At 38.9% G+C, this 19,020-nt stretch overlaps 1 protein-coding gene across 6 annotated transcripts in view; it reads left to right on the top strand.

The window, feature by feature from the left end:
- Window positions 1-19,020, top strand: part of Nrxn3 (neurexin 3) — a 1,645,001-nt gene that overhangs the window by 1,169,693 nt on the left and 456,288 nt on the right. The window lies entirely within an intron of this gene.

The raw sequence follows: 19,020 nt of genomic DNA, 5'->3' as shown, positions 1-19,020 counted from the left end.
TTGCCCTCTCAGTGGGCCCCGGGGATTGGGCCAGCACTGCACACTGGGGGTAGAAGCCTGGTCACTGCATCTACCTAAACAGGTGCTTTAATCTGCTGAGCTATTTGGCCGTCCAAACTCCTCATAGTTTGCTTAATATAATTTTCATAATTCTTCCTCATTCCCATAACATATGGTGCTTATTTGTCACACATGTGCACACACACACACACTTAGCCTAAATAACCACATATATTCATTTATTTTTTCATTGATTAGACCAGCCAGCGTCCACATACTGTTTTCTTTTTAGAACACAAAAATGTTGAGTTCTTTCTGACACCAAAGTACCTCAAACCCCATGAGGAACTCAACAACAAATGTATTATTTTCAGGGGTTCCTGCAGTGTGTTTGTTTAACCTGCAGCCTGTTAATTAATCTATGTCATCATAAACCATTTCCACAAGGCCAGGTTGCCCCCCCGTCACTACCTCACCTTCCCAGAACTTGAGGACCTGAATGCCTCATCTTTTCCAGGAATGGCCAAAACACTCAGATGAATAGTCCCAAACAATTCTTAAAGTTGTAGGCTCTCAATTTGGATTCTAGCTCTTTCCACTATCAGACCTTCAAAGATTTCTTAGCTTTGTATGCTTCACCTTTGTCATTTGCATCATGGAGGTTGGATAGCCTTTATGTTTCACTAGGAACCAAGATTTTATTCATTGCCTATGAGAGAGGTATATTATTCAAGATCCCTAGTCATTCATGTATTTCATATGAATCCTTTGTTTTGTCTTAGTCACCGTGCTGAGTGATGATGATTTCATCTTCTCTTTGCAACCTTTTCAGAGTTCACAACCTCCTTTTCTTCATCATCTATATTGAACTTTCAAGATAAATTTTATTGGTATTTGGGGGTAGATAGAAGACTGCACCTCATCAAATATAGTGAGCAAGTTTGTCCATGGCTGTCCAGCTAGCAATGACACGGTCCTCTGGCCTCAGAACAGATCCCCTCCCTTCTGCACCATTAATATTTGCAAGGAGGATGGTTTTGTTCAAAGATCTGCTGTGAGAGTCCTGCTCATGACTTGATGAGTGAGGGATGTCATGTTTGCAAACATGTGCTCTGTATGGCAAGAATAGCTGGTGCAAAGCTATCTACTTTTGAATAATAGGTGTGTTTCATGTCACAATCTAATATCCTAACATTTCTTGAAAAATTAGAAAGTTCAGGGAAACTGAGTTTGCAATCTTATCAGGTAACAACCAGCCCAGGGTACCTTCTGGTAGTTGCTAGTTAAGCCATTATGGTCTCTGCCACTTCCCCTCCACAGCCAACATACAGTGTTCCTATTTTTTTTAAATGTCTGTACTTTTGTATTTCTTACCCTGCCACATTATTGCTTATCCTGGCTGGCAGTTAGGTTTTGAACTCTTAAATTGTGAATATGGTAATCAGTGATGATGATTTGATGAGGGCATAGTTAATACCTATGATTCCAAATGCATGTTAGTGGATATAAATAATTAAAAAATAAGTCTGTTATATATTACTATCCTGATTTTATAGCAATTTATCTCAAAGTGTTAACTACTACTGTGCAGGAGAATTAGAATCCAAGACAACTGGTTCCATGGTTAGTGGTCTTCTCTCCAGCTCATTCTGTTGTCATTTAGTTGTTTTCTCATTTATTCACATATCTATTCTATAAAGCAATCGTTGTTGGTAAACACTAAATATATTCCCAGCCATCTGCTAGATGCCAGGGCTCTGTGAATGAGCTCACGCCCCACCCTTTGAGAAGCCTATGACCTACTTATGACTGACAGGTGAACATCATTCTACATGTATGGTGTTGTGCAGTGTAACATGGGTAAGCTCTGGGTAAGATGCTGTATGATAGAAAAGCATGGGATTAGTTCACATCATGAGTCTAGAACCTGTAATGGGGTGGGGCCATGTGCTGACCTGGTAGCCCTGAGGGTCTCAGTGTACCTGAGGATGCAGCTCAACCCCTGCCTCCCTCTCTCCAGCTTTGTAAAATCTATAAGCACCTGAGGAGAGGAGTGAGGACAAATGTGAGGCACCATTCTCAAGAGCTGTCTTCTCCCTCTTCTGAAGGAAGGATATCTCCATATGTCCCATGCTATCTATGCATTTGGGATACCATTCGGATTTTCCAGTCCCCAAATCAAAGTACACAGTCCATTAATGTGTGTGTTTCTTCCGTGGGAATATGGGAGGTCTTCTTAAGCAGGAGTTATCATTGTAAATAAAACAGATAGTTTTCTTGAACAGTCATTAATTTGCATATATATTGATAGTCTGCTTCATGATACAATGGCAGATCTGAGTAACAGAGAGACGCTGCATAAAAACCCTATTATATTACTTTGTTTGTTTGTTTATTTGTAGAAAAGTTTTGCTAACTTGTTTCCTTGAGATTTAAAGTGTACAGGATATAATATTGAAATATCTTCAATATACAAGAAGTTCATTTCAGGCTAAAGCAGGAAATAGGTGATATACCTGGACAGGAATATCCAGGTTTCCCGTTCACCGTTTTGTTTTGTGAGAGACGTGGGCCCTGCTTATTTCCTGTCTTGGCCATGCTGTCCTTGGGGATTAAGGTATTGACGTGTGAGGAAGGAGTGCAGAACAGGACCATATGGTAGGCAGGGGAAGAGACAGACGTGCGGGTCAGCAGCCTACATCTTGATGACTTCATCATCGCAACACGGGGCCATCTGGGATCTGCCGCTGCTCACCTCGCAGCTTCCCTCTAGAACCCACGCTCTGTTCTTGTGATTTCCCAAAGTTCAGCTCAGGTCAACTGGCGTAGCCTTTCTAGACTTCTTCAGAAGATAGGAGATTTTTCAGATCCAAATGTGAGTTAAATTTTTCAATTTCAAAATCTAGGTCCTAATATAGACTCACCATTTCTTTTTCCTCAGAAAAATACTAAGCAAAATCTCTAGCAAGAAATGCATTGGCAATTGCAATGCCCCTAGCCACATCGAGGTATTATTGACATGTTTAAAGTGTACAACATGCTGTTTTGGCATATGTTAACACCATGAAATGATTGCCCAAATCAAACTAAGCAGCACATCTACCACCTTACATAGTTACCTTTGCTTTTCTTCTTTATGATGATGAGATTTTGTAATTTATCTTCTTAGCCAATTTCAAGTCTCCCATACATTATTATTTATAGTCCACAGCTCAGCCTGATCGCAGAGTATTCGCCTTTCAATTGTCTACCTTATTTCACTTAGCATAATGCCCTACAAGTTCCTTCTCAACATTACAAATGACAAGATAATCTCTTCTTTTTAAAAAATGTATTATTAGTATTAGTATTAGTATTTTTAGGGAAGGGTCTACAGGGTTTTCAGGGCCTCACTACTAGATCAGGCTTGTAGTGATCCGCCTGTTTACAACCTCCCAAGAGTTGGGATTACAGGCCTGTGCCACCACGCCCAGTCTCAGTTGCTATCTCGATGCCCTCCAGGAGGAGGGGGAGCAGCACGATCGATCCCCAGCCCTTGTGCCTGCTTGCAGGTGCTTTCACCCACTGAGCTATTTAGCAGGCCCACAATAATCTTTTTTATGTGTGAGTGTGAATCACATACATTGAATGTGAGTCTTTACCCATTGATTCATGAATTGATATTTAGGTTGATTCCATCTATTGGTTATTATAAACAATACTGCAATGAATACAGGAACCTGTTATCTCCTTAAGATACTGTCTTTATATTTTTTTGGATATATGCCAAAACTGTAATTTCTGGATACATTATCTTCTTAATGAACTCCTGTGTACATTGATATGTGTGTACATGTGTGCACACATCAAGTTCTCACACTCAGAGTCTATGTAACTACACTTAAGGGCACAACCTTGATCTGAGCATTTAACTAGTTTATCTAATCTTAGTGCATTTTCAAGTGACTATTACCTCAGTTCCAAAGATATTGCTACTGAATGCATGGTCCCTGGATGGCAAACCTATTACAGCATTCAGTGATAACAAATAGCCTCCTTTGGCCCACGTGCCCGAGGTTCACCACTACTGTTCTAGGAGCTCATTAGAAATGCAGAACCAGAGGGCTGGTGCCCAATGTATGCAATCGGAATCTTCATTTGACAGATGTCTTGGGACTCATAGCTGTGTGAAATCTTAAGAACATTGTCCTGAAGTCTTCATTTCTTGGTGCATGACTTGTGAAGGTTAGTTGGGCTGAAGGTAAACATACCTACATCATTTTAACCTTAAAAGAAAAGTCTGCCTTGGTTTGCAACTTTAAAGCCAAATCTGAATAGAACCTGCATATTTTATTTTGAATGGTCCAGAGGTAATTGTGATATAGATACTATATGAGAATGTATGGCACCAGGGGTTTCAGAATTCTTTTTTGTGATTTTTTTTTGTTGTTGTTGTTGTTAAAATCCCTGACAACTACCTCTTGCCACCAGGCCAACAAAGATTATCTAATGTGATATACTAGTTTTCACTATCATGACCATTACTGCTGAACGTTTAGTAGGGTGGTTAAGGGTAAATATTCTTAGATGCTTACAATTTAATTAAGTTACTGTAATGTTTTCTAAATATGTAGAAACACAAAGGGACATATCAATCCTTCAGGGTTATAGTATTTTTAGGGAAGGGTGTAAGGATGCTCAGGGTCTCACTATTAGATCGGACTGGTAGTGATTCTTCTGTTTATAGCCTCTCAAGTGCTGGGATTTCAGGAGCGTGCCACCATGCCCAGTCTCAGTTGCCATCATTCGGGGATTGAATTCCTGGCCCCTGAGCCTGCTTGCAGGGGCTTTAATCCGCTGAGCTATTTGGCTGGCCCTCAGGGTTATAGTTTTTATACAACTAAGAAATCTTTCCAAATTTATAAATAATATGCAATTACCATGTGAATTAAAAATACGTACTGTGGATTATATTTCTATAATTTCACAGATTATATTTCTGTGAAACTACACTTCCATTTGCAATGTGAATAACCACAAATACCATGGTGTAAATTCTTCAGAGGTTAGCACATTTGTACTGCTCTGTACCACTGATTTCTCAATTTTCTAACTCTTTTTCTCTGTTTGAACCCCTGTAAAAACTTTTACTAACACTTTCCAGTATATGTTTATATTCACCCACCTCTCTCTCATGTAAGTTTCATCAATTAAGGTGATAATTTGTACCACTCTGATTGTAAGCATAAATTTAATAATAACATTACACAACAACTTCTGGTTTTACCTAGTTGCTCTACTAGGTAACACAACTTCATATATTCATTTGGGAGGTCATCAAGCCAAACACACTCAATGAAATTGAAAACCAGAGCAAAGTGACATCAGACACCTAGGAAAATTTCCATGTTTCCCGCTCAGATTGCAGTGGAAGGCAAAAGGAAATAGAACTTACAAACATGCTCATGAAGAGAGAAAGCGCTAGAATCTACTTCGGTAGTTGCCCTTTCCAGATGCACCTCTTTGGGAAACCTTCTTAGCGTCTGTGCATAATGGGGGCCAGTATTATAAATTTCATAGTCCAGGAGCAGAGCTGAGATAGAAGGCAAGCCTTGCCCAATCTTAGCACCTTGTAAGCACTTAAGTGTCAGTAGCTATTTCAACTATTACGATAATTACTATAACTGCTATTTTTATTATAGAACTGAATGCTGTTTTACTGATTAAATATGCCGCGTCTTTCTCCTGTTGGTTTTGTCTGCTTCACTGTATTCCTGAGGTGTTTTTCTTGTCTTCACTTCCCTCTATACTCACATGTTGCTTTAAGAACCCAGTTGTAACAGAGACTAAAAACATTTACACAATTATTATTTATATCTCTCCTCTTGCTGCGAATATTATTGTAGCTGCCTCCTGAAGTGCTGACGCTTCTAGAGCTTCTAGAGATTGCTTAGACAATTCTTTTTTATAGTGGAACCAATCCAGTGGAGATGCTCAGAGTGGCAATATCCTGGGGTTGAGTACTGCTAGGATAATGATGTGTTCATTAATTACCCTTTGTCTTCTTAAATTTTATTATTAAAACTTATCCTACATTGCAAGTGAAGAGGCTAGCTCAAAATACAGAAAATACATGATGTTATTTTGCTAACAGCATTTTCCTATAAATATCTGACAGAAATCAAAAGACTGTATCCCCGTGCTAGCAAATGCATGCTTCCAATTCTCTGAGATGATATGTTAGGGAGAGGTGTTTCGTTTTGCTTCTATATTTCTAGTTTCTGTCTGAGTGGAGGTTTTATTGACAGCTAGATTTAGAAGGTCTGCTTAAAGGATAAGAAGTAAGTGGAGAAAAGGAGGTAGAGGGAGGTGGGGCAGGGAGGGAGAGAGAAAAAGAGAGAGGGAGGATGAGAGGGAGGGAGAGAAGGATGAGAGAGGGAAGGAGATAGAGATAGAGAAAGAGAGAGAGAAAGAGAGAGAGAAAGAGAGAGAGAGAGAGAGAGAGACAGACAGACAGACAGACAGAGAAAGACAGACAGAGACAGAGAAAAACAAGTAGTACAAAAAGAACCAAAGCACATTTACCACCCAGCAAAAAGGCAGTTTATGAGTTAAAATGAGATTTTTAAAAAATTCCCAAACTAAACTCACTCATATATTTTGCTGTTGTACATCTGTGACATATACATAAGACACAGTGGAAATTCAGGAGGGCATTGGGTCATGTGACTTTTGTTCCCGGGGCTCAGTCATTACACAGTCCAGTGCTGTGTTGCACGAGAGAGGCCCTGGCCTCCTGCCTTCAGTAATTATCAGTCTGTAATCACCTTTTCCATTCTTTAAGTGGCTTTTGTAATTTCAGGTCAGATGTATAATGACAGGAACTGCATTTGAGTCGGCAGCTTGGCTAATGTGTGAAGCAACTCAAAATAACTCTCAGAGGCAGTTTAGCTTCAATGAAGAGTTAAAGACTTTCTGGAGATTAAATCTATGAGCAATGAAAACTCGTCCACAGTCACTAACACAAGTGTTTTTACACAATGGAGCCGGAATTGATAGGCACATTTATCTGTCACTTCAACAAAGATTTAACTCCAAATGACTTAGCTGATGGAAAGGCTTCAGCGTCAGCATCTCTCCTTGAACACAGCCCCTTGAACAGGGAGGGCAGGGAGGGCAAGCGTGCACAAACTGGCGCTCGCAGAAGTCACAGTGGAGTGTGTACTCGTCAGGTTAGAGATTTGTGGCCATCACAAAAATGCCTGATAGGGCCGGTGACATAGCGGTCACTGTAGATAAGAACTAGCTGGAAGTGGAGTGGTTAAAGATCACTGGAGCAAAGATGAGGTAGATGTTTGTACTTATACCATGTAGGAGGTAGTTGAATTGTGGAAAGGGTTCAGCTCTGAGGGAAGTATCAGATTGAAATCTGGATCTTTTTATGAGGGCTGACTATACTAGTATTATCCTGTCACTGTTAGGCAGTTCTAAAGATAGACATGATTGTTATAAGAATAGGTTAATTGGTGATGACTAAATGAATATACACACTGGTAGCATCATGCCAGACATTTGGAAATGTTCCCTAATATCCTGGGAGAGAATTTCTTTTGATTGTCTTGGACTTCTGTACCTTTCCCTTCATAATCTTCTGAAGGCATATAGCCAGCTTGAAGAGCTGGTGCTATAGCTCAAATGATAAGTGATAAATTTAAAACTCAAAATAATCTCAATAGGAAGGAAGCATGATCCTAAAATTAAATGGATAGAGTGTAATATGGTTACATAAAGCCAGGCCTTTTGCTCTAAAAATGGTTATTACCTTAATTCTGAGCAGTACAACTTTCATTTAAATATTTATTCCTGGAGTTAAAATGTATACACCTGGGGATTCTTTATAAGTGGTATCAGTGCAAAAATTGTGCTATAGTCATCTTAGTGTTGGATAGCCTTGCTTTTACTTTTGTTATATGTCATCAGCAGTCTCACTGAGAACTTTCTGCTGCCACCTTTTAAAGGAGAGGAGAGAAAAGAAGAGGAGTTGGAGAGGGAGAGGGAGAGATCCAATATGATTCACTGTTAGCTATCAAATCCCTGGTCAATTCAACCACTGTGACCTCTTTGGTGAAGTCAGTTACCTAACTGAAACAATGAAGGTGGAAGATCCCTGTCCCTGTCTAGTTTGAAGTAAGGATTCAAAATGCCAGTAAATAGCTCGGCGCAGTGCCTGGCTCAGAACTGGGAATTGTTCTTATTCACAGGAAAGAGCAGAGAGAACAGTGACAGTGGCATGACGAGGAGCTACAGGAACTTGAAGGTTCTGCCTTTGTAGGGAAGCTTAATAAGGCTATAACAACTGCGATCAACTACTTAAATCACTAATGTGTATAAGAGTGATTGTGATTAATTAGCTTTACTCTAGGAAAAGGTACCAGGACCCATGGATAGCAATTATAGAACAATGAATTTGAACTTCTTATGAGCAATAATTTTCTATTTGTAAGTATTCTAGTTGTTAGAATAGAATTACTAGAGGGCAGGGAATTCTCGAACAACAGTAATAATAGTACTAGTAATTGAAAATAAAAATGCCTCTTAGGGTGTTTTGGTTACAGTTAAGTACTCTGCATCCTTATTTAGTTTTCATAAAGTTCTTGCAAAGTACATGTAATTATAATCCTACTCACTTTACCAATGAAGAATCTTAAAGCACATTGAGATTAAGGACATTTTCAAGACATATAATTCAGAAGAGCTGAACTTAGATTAAACCCAAGTGACCTGATCTTTTTGTGGTACAGGAGGTAGCTGACATACAGAAGGAAAAACTATTAGCGGGGACATTTTTGTACTGAATCAAAGTGTTGTTTCAGTGACTGAATCCACTTTAGTTAAAAAGAAGTACCTATAATTTTATAGACATAAAGCAAGCAAAAAAGGTCTAATAACAAAAGGTAATAAAATATTTAGGCACAAATTAACATTTTTTTTCCAAGCACAGAAAGCCTAAGCTGTTTACCCAGATCTTATTCGTGTGTACTTTGTACTCAGTTATAAAGGAATGCACATCTCTTTGTCTGTTCAAGGTACTGTAGATGAATTACATTTGTCTGGTAGCAGAGCCAACAACATCCAGAAGAGATTAGTACACCTTTGTAAGAGAAAAAAAGGAGGCATTAGCTCAGTGAACAAATAAGAACTGAATAGTTTCTCTGTGCCGAGAGCTGAAAATCATTGTGAAACAAAGCACTCAGCAATCATAATTTCTAGCTCTTTAGATACCCCAGTGGACTTCAGGCTTTTTGTGAACTTAGTGCAGCTGCATTTTTGAGGCTTCTAGGAAAATAATAAATTATGTCCAGTTTTTCAAAGGAGGTATGTATGTACATATACAATATTATATAATCTATGTTATATATAATATACATATCTTATAATTTTTAAAATATTTTGTTTGGATAATTGAACTTCATTTAGAATGCTAAAAGATATTTTCTTTCTTATTAATTTTAATGAGAAAGAAATAGCAACGAGAGTTTCAAAACATGTTAGCAGGACAGGTACAATAATTAATATATTGCATATTCTTGTCTTTGTAGTAGTTATTCGGAGTACAAAGTGCAGACGTGATATCTTGTCTAACCACTATTAGTACAGGTCTTTCTTTTCATTGAACTAAGAGAAAGTAGCTGTATATCTATTCTAGCTATTTTGTATATGTGTATATATATTTTCACTACAAGATGGTCCTTCATTTATATCCCCCTTTTTTGTCTTGTTTTGTTAGAGATGGGTGTTCCATTCCTATTCAAATATTGTAGGTGCTTGAATTCAGCAAAATAATCCAGTATAGTACAATAGTCCATAATAGTAGTGAGTTACCAGCACAACTGGCAATTTTCAAAAATTATTGACTTGAGCCTTTTACAGCTAAGCATATTAAGATATTCTTTAGTGTATTTTAGGTAAACTCAATTCCTGAAAATGTACATGTACATCTTCCTACGTTAGAATGTTTAATAAGTTCAGTCAAAGGTTTCTGATTGAGAAAATTGGAGGTTGGCTACCGACGTAGTAATGACAAACTTCCTTGTGCAGACTTCACTTTTCGTATCTATGAAGCATGGTGCTTGTGCTAAACTTCATTTCCTTTAGGATTGAGCATTTCCTATTTTTTTTATTTCTGTAATTTTCATCACGTGGATGTCAGGTGACAAAATGCCCTGGCACTGTGTGCCGAACCCAAACCGATCCTGGGAAAGTGGGGCATTAATAATGCCTGGGGAGTCAGAGCTGTAGCAAGCAGAAGCTTCTAGGTCCTCTTTCTATTCCTGTTGACTCTATAGAGCAAGCACAATGCAACGCTAGGAGATATCACTGTTTTAACATCAGATTTTAAACTCCCCTTACAAAATCCACCCAGACTGCTCTATGGTAAGAGTTTGATATTATAAGGGTGAAGCAAGTGGATCATGCTGTAATGGACTTAATTTGCTCACTCATCTTTAATTTCTATCAATTTTCCAAAGAGTTAAATGTTATTTCTTGGTGATTTTTTTTTGGGAATATGGTTTGTTCTCTCTGTGCATGTTCGGATGACTTGCTTGGACAAGAGGGCTGGCATTGTGTTCAATACAGACTACTAGTAGTAATAAGTGTCTCACATACCACTGACTTGCTATCAGCCTTCTCCACGAGGATTTCACACCTTTTTCTCCTCTAGTTTTTCTGTTACCATTTCAAAGGGGCATACCCAGAGAGATTACTTCTCCATAACCTTAACAAAGCGTGTCTGTCCATCTGATGCTTTCAAGTTGAGTAGTATGTAGGACTTTTCATGCTCACCACCTCAAATTGCTTTTGATTCAATCTCCTTCAAAAATGTTCCCATAGCAGGTAGAAGGTTAAAGATAATTTAACAGGGGATTAAGGGATATTCCCCACTCATTTCACTGTTGTAGAACTTCATAAAAATCCGGCCTTTGGTGGAAATAGGCTTGAGAAATCTCAGAATAGATTTTCTTCCTAAAGCTCAGATCTGAAAAAAAGAAAAACCATATACATGGAAGTAAGACAGTGGGCGGGATCACTTTCCAGATTGAGCATTAGTTTCTAATGCATAGTTACACATTCTAGATCTTAAAGATTGTGTTAGCTTATGTTTTTTTTAAAAAGAACAGAACACAAAAGGGCCTTTACATGAATTCCTTTAGCCAATGAAGTACAGCTCTTAGTGAACACTTAAAATGTTGCAGCCTTCCAGGGAACTTGGGATGCAGATTCTTGGTCATAGCCAGGGAGTAAAATGCCCTTCATCCACTTTAATATTCTGTCATACATAGCAAACACAGAGGCTATACATGTCACACGAGGACTTTTGGTGAAACCATGTGGCACGTTTTCAGTAGAAACAGAAATAGTCCTGTAATTTTTCTTTTTGGCTGTTTCCTTTTCTCTGGCTACCTATCTCTTTTATGTTCCTTCTAATCTCCATCCTTGTGCCAACCCATTGGGAATATCTGTGTTCATTGCTCTGCTAATATGATAATTCTTGAGACTAGCAATTCTTTAATGAGAATCTATCCTCAAAAAGGAATTCTCAAATGGCTAGAAGACAAGTTGATGTTTAGAACTAGTCCTTTAATGGCTAATTTGCTGGCTGTAAACATTAGATATGCCTCTTTCTCAACAAAGAGAACAGTTTTAATATGCAGTGCATTAGTAAACTATTCTGCTGTCCTTCTTGAGTATCCATAGTCAGGGAGGAGTGTCTACTGTTCTCCTCACCTCAGAATCTTGCCAACTGAACAGGAGTGTTTGCGAGTACACTCCAGCCCACAATAAACTGTATTCATGCAAGGTGGCTAGTGTGTGGTAAATGTTGACTGGATTAGCTGATACTAGAGACAGACTTCTAGCTCAGAGGAGACAAACACATTGCCTTTCTACTAGCTCTAACATATTCTTTTTCAGCATAAATGTGAAGTCAGAGTGAAGCTAACTAAAGCTTTATCCAAACAACATATTCACTGCGTGTCTTCTGGCAGGAAGACTGTAGGTAGCAATTTGTTTTAATGATTGATTTCACTGACACTGAGTCACAATCGCACTCCTCTTGACATCAGCATAAGATCTCTGTGCTCTGAAGACGAATTCATTGGAATCAAAGTGATTGCATAAGAAATGCAATGAAAATTATCCAGGTATCAAAATACAGCCTTATTTTCCTTTCAGATTATGGGATCTCATATGAAATATTATGTATTTGTTTGTTTGGGGTGATGGGAGTCTCGATGAGAAGTTCAGGCTGGCCTTGAAATCACTACATATTCCAGGCAGGCCTCAAGCTCATGGCAATCCTCCTCCCTCAGCATCCCGAGTACTTGGATAGCAGGTGCGTGCCACATGCCCAGTGTGGAAAACATTATTCAAAAAGGTGAAAGATTTATATGATCTGATGAGAAACCGGAGTATGTGTAAAATGTTATTTAAACACCAGATGCAAATAAATCAATGCATATACAAATTTAAAAACATTTTAACTCCTCAAAGTCATGGCTAGATGGCTATGTGTGGATGCATCCGATCTTAAGTTTCATTTTCCAATCTCTATAATAATGAGTTACAGGATTAGAGAAGGAAGAAAGGGGGAGACAATAAGAATCATGCGTAGCGTTTGTTCTTAGTAAAATCATGTTGCTGAGTAAAGGTTAGCATTTCCCACATTGTCATTCATTTAAAACTCATAGTAAATGCCTGAAATACATTATATAATTTTATATCCCACACAAATGTATGTAGCTTCCATAGATCTAAAGTTATTAGAAAGACACTAAGGAATTGAACATATTTCTAATTTCTGAGCCGAGCACTTTTTCTGATTTCCTGCCATGTTCTTGGAGCCCTTTACTTGTGATAACACCACAGAATGCAGGGTTTAGATTTTTCCAGCTGCATCTTTTCCTGCAATGTAATTATTCTTGTATTTCCTCATTTCAAATATTTTTGGGATTACTCAGGTGACAGATTGTGTTTTAAAAGAGAGAAATAGGAACAACTGACATAAGCAAAACCCCTTACCTTATTTTTCTTTTTCCACTTCTTTTCCTCCATGATGAACATCATTGTGGATAATTTAGCTTCAAGGGTAGAGTGCCTGATTGGCACTGAGTGAGTGTTGTTTATTTATATGAATTTGGCTTCTATGGAAAATGCAAAGTGGTTTAGACAACATCTGAAATCTCCTAAAAGACTTGATAAATACATCTTGATTTGCCTTCAACCTAGAAGAACCTTGTCATCTGAAGATAATGGGAAGAACATAGCCTATGAAATAAACTTATGCACACTTAGTTCATATACACTTGGGTTTAAGTCCTAATTACTAGATCACTGGGAGCTTGTAAACCCTTGACTAACTTCTATAGAGTAGAATCAATAATACTTAAAATGATATTGTAGGGGCTGAGGAGATGGCTCAGTGGAATAAGCACTTCCCTGGCAAGCACAAGGGACTGAGTTCAATCACTGGTTCCACCAAAAATAAAAAAAAAAATAAAAAATAAAAAATATATATATAGTAATATACTATATATATATATAGTAATATACTATATATATATAGTAATATACTATATATATATATAGTAATATACTATATAAATCATAGTTGAATAAAGTGATACAAGAATCAAGAATGGTACACTGTCTTTAGAATTGTTGAAAATATTCAGGGCTGGCCAAATAGCTCAGTGGATTAAAGTACCTGCAAGCAGGCACAGGGGCTGGGGGTTCAATTCCTGGGCCTGACATGCCAGCCCAGTCCCTGGGGCACACTGAGACAGCAATTGAGACTAGGCATGGTGGTACATGCCTGTAATTCCAGCTCTTGGGAGGCTGTAAATGGGCAGATCACTATGAGTCTGATCTAGTAGTGAAACCCTGAATACCCTGTAGATCCTTTCCTAAAATACAAAAAAAAAAAAAAAAAAGGAAATATTCAAAGAACTAAATTATACAACGTGCTAGCTTAATGCTTTACATGTAATAACTGTTCACTAAAACCAGTTTGTAATATTTCAAGAAAGTGATAAAATTATTAATGTACCTCTTTTTGCTGCAAGGAGAATCAGATTGGAGTTTTCAGAAAACCTGCCATGTTTCTGTCATAGCCTTGCTGTGGCCCCTGGGACATGGATCATATCTGCTTTTTTTTTTCCTTGTTTGTCATAGATTCATAATAACAATGATTTCTTTCTAAAAATCTTTAGTGCTTTTACTGAGACCAGGCATGGTGGTGCACATCTGTAATCACAGTGCTTGGGAGGCTGAAAACAGGAGAATCACTACAAGTCCAATCTGTGTAGTGAAACCCTGTAAACCCTGTACTAAACACATTAAAAAAAAAGAAAAAAGGAAAAGATTTTGAGACCATAGGCACCAGATTGCAAGTTTATTTTACAGATTATCATGCTTGGCTCCAAGGTAGAAAAATGATTTCTTCAGGGTCATGTAGCAAATATGAGGTGCAGCTGACACTACATCCTGGGTCTGCATTCCTAATTTAGCATACTCTCATCATTCCTAGATTATTTGTGTCTTTGGTAGAATTTATGTGTCCTAAAGATGAGGCATGAAAAGAAAAACAGGCAAAAAAAAAAAAAAGAGAGATGTGGGGGTCAGAAATGAAAAGAGGGCATGGATAAGGGGGAGAGAGAAGAGTGAACTCACACAGAAAAGCTGCATTATGAGCAGGCACCAGGGGTGGTTTGAGTAGAAAACCAGAACTTTCCATTCTTGAACTCATGTCTTCCTTGCAGAAGAGGCAGGAATAACCGCAGTGACTCTTCAGCTATGTGTTTGTTAGCTCCCATTCCATCCCCATGCTGACGCTAGTGATTGTAATAGACATAGTAGACATGAGGAGTTGGCAAGCCTGCGACCTCCTCCAGGTTGACCATGGTACCACCATCACCGCCTCTAGCAGCCCTCTCTATCTGGGTCTGGCTTAAGCTCAGAGGTCCACAAGGCCTAGATAGCAGAGCCTGGCCAATCCAGTTCCTTGGAGAACCCTGCAGAGAAATTGTCTCCCATTGACATTTTCTTGATATTTTCACATATCTTCACGGAAAGGCAGACAGCCGCCTACAGGTCCGGTCCTCTGGCCCATCAGATTCAAACTGTATTTTCTGAGCATCTGTCCATAGAGTGTGCATAAGATTATTATTGTTTGCCAATGCTCTATTGATCTTGGCTTTGTGAAGCTCAAAGCCTGTTTACAGCCACCTATAAAAATGAGCGACCACTTCTTTTACTGAAGGTTAACCTGGCGTGTTTGTTTAATTGAATGGAAATGGTTTTGTGTTTTCCAAATGTCACTGTTAATAAATTTTCAGGGGATCTTATGAGACTGGCATGTAGAGGTTGAGGAGAAGAAAGTGGTTACTGGGGGGTGGAGTTGTAGGGTGAGTGGAGCGGCTGGGGGCAAGAGATAAAAGACACAAGCCTGGTTCCAATAATAGCATCCCTTCCCTGTATAGAAGCGCCATAAATATCCCACTCTATATTAATGTTGTTTTTTAAACTTGTCAGTAAACGTTCTCCTGAGTGTTTTATTCTTTTGCCTGCCTCTGTGTTTGTCCTTTTGGCTGTGCCAAAAATGTTTTAAAGTGACGCTGAGCATTTTAGTTTAGCCTGAGTTTGGAGGGGTCAACATTTTTCACTATTCTTTGGCTGCTTCTTCCTTTTCTATAGGAGATGTGACAGAAATGGCTAAAATCTGGAATTCTCTCAGATAGGAGCAGACACTGGCAATCCCACTGACCTGCTTTTGAAGAGACAGGAATTGCTGCCTGGAGGGTAGATACAAACTGTTGCAACATCCCTAAGCAGTTGCAAGAGCTGGGAATGCTTTCAAAAGTTTCACTGTGAAACTCAGGTTAGTTTTTCAGTATAGTATGTAAAAAGCAGAGATGCCAGCTAGATATTCAAATTTTCTGAATAGATATGTCAGAATAGTTCACTGGGTTATTTTTCAGCTTTCTTCAAAACCTTTGTGCTTTGATGTGAAAACTACGGGAAATTCCCTTCTGGAGGTTTACTCCTCAGCAGTAAAAAGCAAGCGCCACTGAAGCACGCATGTGAGTGGCTGGTGAGCTGAAGCAGGTTGTGGTTTCCAAGGAGCCCTTTACCTATCCAGGGAACTATCAAGTTTCTCTGTGGGGCCAGCTTCCATACTGGGTGATTCAGATAGGAAAAAATGGTAGGGTTAGGTCTTCAGGATCCCACTCTCTCTGTGCGCGAGTGTGTGTCTGTGTGCACATGCGCGTGTGTGCCCTGATGGGGTAGATGCTTATGCAAATATTTTATAATATTATGCCAGCATCGTGTACTCCAAAAGCATATGTGTATGTGGCTCTGAGCAGGATGCGTCATTTTAACACCTGCTAGTAGAGAAATGTCTGTTCCTTCACCACCCAAGCCAACCTTGATTAAACTCTGATTTCAAATAATCAACCCATTTTTTTAATTCAGTTTTTGATCAGGATCCTTCAAGAGCCCATCAGAAAATACAAAGTTTTCAAACACTTTCTTTGAGAAAAAGTTACTTCTAAAAATACTTGGGATCTCCTCTGTTCCTTCTTTTTTCTTAGCTACACAAATAAAGTCCTTTTGGGACAGCAGGTGGAACCACGGAACTTTAAGTGAGGCCAAATGTGAAAAATGACAAGGAAGCAAGAGTGAGGATTAAAATTGCAAGTTCATTTTCCTTTTGGTGAATTAAGTACCTGTAAATCTTCTTAGTTCTGAGTTTAAAATGTATCTATAAAAGCCCATATTGAGAGTAATACAGTAGAAATGAACTCGAGTTGGGGACAGGAGTAGGCAGATGTGATCTTTTCTTTTGTATCTTAGGGAAGGGTCTACAGAGTGTTCAGGGTCTCACTACTAGATCAGACTCATACTGATCCACCTGTTTACAGCCTCCCAAGTGCTGGGATTACAGGGGTGCATCATCAGGCCTAGTCTCAATCGCCCTCTGAGCATACCCCAGGGGCGGGGCCAGCATGGCAGGCCCTGGGATCGAACCCCCGGCCCCTGCACCTGCTTGCAGGCACTTTAAACTGCTGAGCTATTTGGCCGGCCCAGCAGATGTCATCTTCAGATTATTTTCAATGCAGACTATTATTCTTCATCAATTATTTTTTAGTCTTTATAAACAGAATTATAAAGCTGTAGAAGGAAAGTGAATTTTAGTGATCTCTAGGGAGAAGTTGATATTAAAATAGGTTGGCACTGCTCATTGTGGGGCCCCTCCTGGTTGGACTCCCTGTGACTGTTAATACTACTCCCAGCCTAGTGTGAGGTGGCATGAGATCATACGATCTGATTCTCTTCTTTCAAAGTTAGGCAAGCACACATGTATGCTCAGTCTGTCTAAGATGCTGGCCACCAATTCTGAGAAATTGCTTGGGGTTTGATACAGGTCCAGGGGCTGATCTCTGAGCTGACCTAGTTTCCTATTCAACAATAAGACTGCTTTTCTGGCTTCTGTTATCTGACAGAACCGCAGGGGGGTGTCTTGATTAGGAGCACCACCTCTGGAGTGAGCTTTCTCCGGGTATGAATCATTTGCGGGATCGTCTTGGCCAATTTTCTTAAGCTCTTTCAGCATTAGTTTCCTCATCCATAAACTATAAAATACAAGAGTTCCTGATATGATCCTTTTCAAGGTAAAAAAGAAACTACCCAATGCAGTACCTGGCATAGCATATGATTTTGCAAATCTTTTTTAAAAAGAATACAAAATGGTAAAAAAAAAAAAAAAAAAAAAAGCATTAGAAATGGTACAAAATTTCATTGAACAAAATAATAGAAATTCAACAATAGTCACTGTATTGTATGATGTTATCTTCAAATTACTTGTTTAGGTTACCAGATTAGTTAACAAAACAAAACAACAACAACAATAAAATTATAATCAGACCCACAGGTGCAAACTTTGGTATTATCTTGCTAGTGTGAGAACCTACAAGAGTAAATACATTCTAATACTACAATAGATGTTGTGAATGGGAAAGAATTTGTTCAATGGGAAGGAGAAACTGGGATGAGGAAAAAGACAAATGAAAGAGGGGAAAAAGATATATTTAGATATATATGCAGGATTGGGTGTTTGTAGTGTTGATTCTGCTGGTCTTTTGAAAGGAGTGCTTGATGCTTAATTTTTTTTCTTTTTATTCTCGTTCTTTTTTTCTTATTTTCTGATTTTGTAAATCTTAGATACTATTACCAAGTTGGTTATTTCAATAGGCATTTTCCCAGAATTGCCTGTACCTGGAGTTGCCATTATGAAGGCTAAATGACAACAGCACATGTGCCCTAAGCCCCCCTTGCGGGTACAGGCTTATCTGGTTTGTGGTCACTGCCTTTCACTCCAGCCAGAACAGATGTACCTCCATCATCATCATCATCACGTGTGGAAAAAAATGACCATAAAACTCTTACAAAAGTCAGCCTGCACATAAGGAAAATTTAGGTTCAACACTTTTCACCTAACCCCTAGACAATTAGCCCTAGTTCTTTTACTAGGGGAGGGGGACTCGACCACATAAATAGCACCAGAGTCAGAGAAGACAGATTCTACTTTCCTGTGTCTGAACTGACATTTAGGCTGCCTTTGTGAAGCTTCCAGTGTCTTGAAGTTGAGGACTAACTCACTAGTATGAAGTTTGCTTTCCTGCAGTCTATAGTCCAGGCAACTAAAAGGTGATGATGTAGTCACTATATCATGTGGATTTCTCTCTTTTTGAGAAGGATTTGCTTACTTGAAACATCAGCAGGCTTAGTAGTTACACAGTGGATCCCTGCATCTGAGTTCCCCATGTGACCGGCCTAGACCCAAGGTGAGAGGCTAGCCTGCACTATGGCCAAAGAAGAGGAGCCAATCATGAAGATCATTTCTTTCTATTTTCATCTAGTCCTGCTTTCTTCACTTGTTGTCTGTATGTCCTTAGAACAGAAAACTCATCAGTAATACTT

The sequence above is a fragment of the Octodon degus genome, unplaced genomic scaffold (assembly GCF_000260255.1).
Source record: "Octodon degus isolate 3935 unplaced genomic scaffold, OctDeg1.0 scaffold00007, whole genome shotgun sequence".
Lineage (NCBI taxonomy): Eukaryota > Metazoa > Chordata > Mammalia > Rodentia > Octodontidae > Octodon > Octodon degus.
Note: the sequence above shows the minus strand (reverse complement) of the source record. Positions and strands in the feature narration are given on the sequence as shown.